We start from the raw sequence: 6,000 nt of genomic DNA on the forward strand, positions 1-6,000 counted from the left end.
GGAGGGCTTGGTTGACTGGGTCCAGCCATCGTCATTATTTTGGCATTATGTGCGGCGGCAGAGTGGAAGTTCGAGAATGTTGGGGCGACTCTCGCAAACATTCGTAAATGTCATTAACAGTTGTAACGGCTTTGGGGCACGCCTACTCCGTGGCGGGCTGTCGACAAGGTTAGCTGGCCCAGCTTGGGAAGGGGTCGGGGGGGGTGGAGAGGTTTACTTTTTCCACAAAATTACTTTCTTTTGTGGGGCGCTGACATTCATCATCATCAACATTTTGTGTGTTTGCTGCGCTCGGTTGCCGTGTAAACGCCATGAAATATGCTACATAATATTTTATTTCTTGATTCAATTTTTAGTCACATAACAACTCCTCGGGCCAGCTCCAGCAAGTGGCGTCTCTTAAAGCTGCAAGCACAAACATTGTTTTAATTACGCACAACAAGCGGCCAGAAGAAATAGACAAGTTTCTACACTTGACAAAAATAGGTGGTAGTTTCGAGCTAAGGTTGGGCTTTCAAAAATGCTTTGCTTTGCGTTTTGATTCGTGAAGCAGGACTCGTTGACGGCTCGATTTTTAAGGCCAAGTTCCTTGCAGCTCCAGAAGGAATAGACAAAGCACAGAAATTGGGTCAATCCTTGAGCTAAATGTAAGGGAAAGTTTAGAAATTGTATTGAATAATAATGTTGGTCATAGCTTAAGAACAGGATTTGGCAGTATTGTACAGGCTGCGAATAATAATGGTTAGTGTTGGAAAACATCACAATCGAATAGCTAAGCGTCTTTTAAATCGACGTAGAATTGGCGTTATTGTAGAAAAATGAAAAATTAAATTTAAAAAAATCAGTCAATTTATTAATAAACTTTCTCAAAACCTCCCCTGTAATTTCCTTTGACCAGCTCCTTTCTTCTTTTCAAACTAACCCATGCACATTTTTCTATATCATTCTTTTATTTATTTCGTCTCGCAGTGAAAAGAAATTAGAGTTCCGAACTTGAACTGGTTCGATTGAAAACCAGTTTGCAGTCTGTTTAAATTTCTCAAATTAATCGATAATTGTAGCTGTCATTTGGAAATTGAAACCACTTTAACTTATCTAATTTCTATTCATAATATTGTTGTTTCTAGTTAGTTTAACTAGTTTAGTATGAAACCCATATGTGTAAAGTTTAACTAACTAATTGAATATGGAAAATACTCTACAATTTAGATTCAGTTTTATCGATAAACAATTGACCGATAACACAACATTATGGTATTTAGAAATATAAGGTAAATAGAATATAAAAAAATAGAAATAAATTAAGTAATTATTGTAGTCTCACGCCCTTTCTCTCAGTGCATGTGACCGGGCTCCGTTTGCTTTGGCGTCCAATTGGAAGTGCACAAAATGTTGCCGGTCCTTTTGTGTGTGCTTGTTTCTTGACCACAAAATTACAGTTAACAAATTTGCAGCAACATTTAGAAAACTTCCACTCCGAACGAACAGTGCCAACTCGGATTCAATCCTTGCCCCACCAACCACCAACCCCCAACCACCACCCACCACTCGGCTGGTCTGCACTTGAAGACCTGTGCTGAACTCTTAATTGCCAAAGGTTCTTAATTTTCCAAATGGGGCTGCAGAAGCTTTAAGTTTGATTAGATTAGACTGCTGAGCAGGTGCTTTAATATATAGGATTAAGAGTAAATATAAAAATAAAATAGATTATTTAAAATAAAATAAAAAATAAGATTAACTCTTTCGATTATACATATATGTGTGTAAAAAACACATTGCTTACCGAGAATGAGGCAAATGAGAGAGAAGGGTTAGCTTTGGCACACCGAAGATTTAATACCCTTACTTACCGAACCTTTTGAGAAGAGGGTAAGACTGGGAGGCGCTCAAGGCGAATTTTGCTCCTAAAAAAATAATATAGAAAGATTTTATTTCAGTAAATATTTGCCAAAAATAAATTGTGCAATATATTTATTTCCGCTCGAACCAAACACTTTTTGTAATCGAATATTAATTATTATATTTATTGAATAAAGCATTCCGGCAGGTTGGCTAATTAGAAAGATTTGATCGCCAATTAGTATCCGTCTGAAGTTGGCGCGAGCTCAAAATTTGAGTGGCACTTGTGAATTTGATCCGAGCAACTAGTTAGAGAATTCCTGTGTTCCTGAGCTGTTCGAGTTGCCGTTCCTGTTAAATGGCCTGGCCACTCGGCAACAGATCTTGGCGAATTTATAGCCAGTCTCTTGGCAACTGGAAGTCGAACTGCCCACTAAAGCTGAGACTTCGTGTGGTTCGTTTAATGAGATTTTTAGAAAAATCTACGCACGCATTAAATGCATTGTAAATCACGCCTTTTGTCAGCATCAGATAACGCTTGGCATAAATTTAGTTTTAATTGACTTAATGCTTGTACTTTTATCAAATAATTAATTACAGCTCTAAGTGTGGGCAATGCTCACTTGACTAACTGGCAAACTGACTAACTGACGGCGCGGCAGCCGCATCAAGTTTTTCATTCAAACTGATTTACGCGACTTTTATAACTTTGCCAGTAAATACATATGTGAAGGGATACTGCGTGTGTGTGTGTGTGTGTGTGTGTGTGTGTGTGTGTGTGTGTGTGTGTGTGTGTGTGTGTGTGTGTTGACTGCCCGTCCAAGCTGGGGCGCCACATTGGATGCCACTCAAACACAAGTAGCAACAAATCAACCAGGCGACATCATGAGTTACTCAACAAACATGTTGACATACTGTTTAGGGCTGGAAATCATTTCAAGGGGATTCGAGTTGCAAGTTTAAAATTGACTAACTTCGTATTTCAACAAAAAAAAACATTTCAAAAACGTCACGACAAAAAAAGTGGCTGAGTGATCAAAATGTGATATGAATCATATTTTGAATACTACTATTATTTGAGCTCCTAATTCGGTCCGGAGTTCCGTTTATAACAAGTTAAAAATGGTTTTAGATAAGTAAGTAAAGCTATCGTATGTTCATGTCAATGTTAACAGCAAGTTTAACTGCCACTTTGTAATGACATTTTATTTATTTTACAGTTCCGAACAAGATAAATTAATATAAAAAGCTTTTGATTAAAAATTAATATGCACTTTTCGAGTTCTCAGACTGTTCTGGAAATTAAATGCTGTCATATTGAAACTCTGAAGTTAATTAATTAACAAGAACATGGCAAATCACAATGCATATCATTTTGTCAAAATTAACTTGTGAACAGAAGAGCTGTTCGTAGAAAAGATACTAAAACATATATTTAATCAACAATGATTAATTTTTCTGAATTACTAGAATATTATTAATTATTAATTAGACCTCTTTTTCAATATCATATCATTTCATTTCAATGTTAACGCAACAATGTTGCGTTTTCCATGTTATCCAACACTCAGTTCTTTTGCAACACTCAACAAGCATGTTAACTGCTTGTCGAATTCATCTTGTAAACTTTGAAAGATAAATGAGAAAGTGAATATAATAATAAGAAAACTGTAACTTAATTAACTTCTTGTCGAACCCGTAACATCAACTAACAATAACTTTGAGTGGAGCAAGAGTAAGTTAAACCAGCTAATAAAATCTTTATAACAATTATATGTCTCTTATTTTTCTCAGCCCTGGCTGATGATTTAATGTCAAAGAGGCATGTTGCCAATTATCTTCTACTTCTTAATAAACTTAACTTTGAGAACTAATTTTGAGCCAAGAAGTTAAGTTTTTGTCAATGTGACCTATTTGTCAAGTTATATTAACTTTAATCACTCTTTATTATTCTTAGGCACAGTAACTATTTGCCGATTAAATTTCAATGCAATTGCAATTGTTCGCAAGCCGTGTTCAATTTTGCTGCACTTCGTGTCAAATTGAACTTATTTAAAGCTGTGTCAGGTACATAAGAAAAATAGTGTTACAGCTCGTTGAAATGATGCTTCAAAATGTTAAACCCAATTAACTACCTGTTAATTAATATTAACTTTAATTACAATTTTGCCAATACAATATTATGATTTCCCAGCCCTGGTTGCCCATTCAATGTCAACGATGCATGAACTGCAGCTGGCTGCAAGCCGTTCCCATTCTGCTTGCAACCCGTTCCAATATTTTCCAACACTCAACACGCGCTGCTTGGAACTGGCGACAGGTCTGTGACTGGTTCTAAGACGCTAAGCTGCTACTCCATGGAGCCGAGTCGTCGCTTGCGTGGGTGCCGCACAGTCTGTTGAGTATTGTGAGGCTTTGCTCTGGTTCCCTGCAGCGCTAATTGTTGAGTTTTCTATACATTTTGTTGCCACCGACGGGCAGTTGTAGCTGCATTTTGTTGCCGTTGTAAACGGCTGCATGTCAACTGCGAACAGCGATCGATATCAATATCGGGCAGCAGTTTATTTTGTCAGTTTGTTGGGCCAATAAAATTGTATTAAGTGTAATTAGCTGTGCAAGTGAGTTATTTATGTACCCGAAAGGCCCCGTGCAGTGCGACGCGTTTTATAAAGCCCCCCTCCACCCCGCATTGTGGAAGTTCTGATTGATTGATGGCCAGAGAGTGGTGCCCCCGGAAAATTGAAAGTTGTTTTAGACCGTTATTGATATTAACTATTCTGAGGCTCGCTTTGGACAGCCGGGCTATAAATTTTCAATTTATGGACATTTTTTTGTGTCAATTTGCGATTTCATATTTAAGCATATTTTTAGGCAGATTTCAATGTTATGGGCTTGTAGAATTTTAGCGAATTAAAATCAATCGTTGCTATTAGCCGATCAGCTTTGCAAATCTTTACATGAGTTACATTATTAATATATGCATATATTTTTATCTAATTAACATCTGTCCGTATGCCGTCTCCCAAGACTTTCTGTCAAATCAACTCAATTGACGTACAGTCTCTCAGAGTCAGACCCTATAACAGCCTTGGCTGTCATTTACCCAGAACAGTGTTGTGCAGAGACACATTTTCATATTTCCGCTTTAATCAGTATTATGTCAAGCCTTTTCTGTTTGTAACTGAAACTTCGATTCATTCATGGGCCTATAACAAATTTATGTCTGTTCTGTAAAAAGTGACTTAAGGAAAGAATTGAAAAGAATTCTATCTAAAAAAATGTATTTTGATAGTAGTTAGGTTCAATATGGCTTTCACATTTTAGTCAAAAAGCATTTCCTTCCTGTTGAACTCCTGTTTAATTGTCCAAAAATGTCAAAGAGCTTTTCAAAATCAACTATAATTGCAGAATTATTATATTTTTGTATTTTACAAGTGAATTTGACATCCGTTAAATTGAATGTCATTTTCGTGATGACTTCATTAACATCTTTCATTTTTGTTGTCTATGTGAGAAGTGCTTAACTTTCATGGGGACCTGCTCAACAAAAGTCTGATTGCAGCTGCGCCACCTCTGGCTATCTACCTGTCTCCCTCTTTCTCACTCGGCCTCGCATTAACATCAGTCGCGCTCGCTTCCGCAGTGCGCCACTCCCGTTCATTCATATTCATTTGGCATGGAGCCACTTTTGATTTACATTCAATTGGCAGCACTCGCTGATGGCACAAAAAGCTGAACCCAGTGAATTTTGGCGCTTTGTCTTTTGTTCATTATTCGCTCTTTTGATTTAATGAAATGATAACGCTGCAAAGCAGCAGCAAAAGCAGGAGAACCAATAACAAAAGGAATTGTATAAATTTTATTGCCATTACGTTGGGTGACATCTCTCTGACATTTGCCGTCTCTACGTGGCCGCTCTCCTAGCCTCTGCTCGCCCCTGCTGCCAGCCAATCAATTCGGCGCTCAGCAGCGGAGCTTCTGCTGCCCGCTGGCGTCGCTGATGTGTGGCGTCTCAGCTTAGCACTGCTCTCTGGTTTATCTTCTGCTTTTACTCGCATCCTTCATGCCCAGCACGTTTGTTATCTTTTGTGTAGTTGATTGTTTCCGTTTTGCGTAATAAGTCGTTTCCGGCTCTGTCTATTCCGTTCTCGCTGGCTGCCA

The sequence above is a fragment of the Drosophila novamexicana genome, unplaced genomic scaffold (genome assembly GCF_003285875.2).
Source record: "Drosophila novamexicana strain 15010-1031.04,08,12 unplaced genomic scaffold, DnovRS2.1 tig00000008-arrow-pilon, whole genome shotgun sequence".
Taxonomy (NCBI): domain Eukaryota; kingdom Metazoa; phylum Arthropoda; class Insecta; order Diptera; family Drosophilidae; genus Drosophila; species Drosophila novamexicana.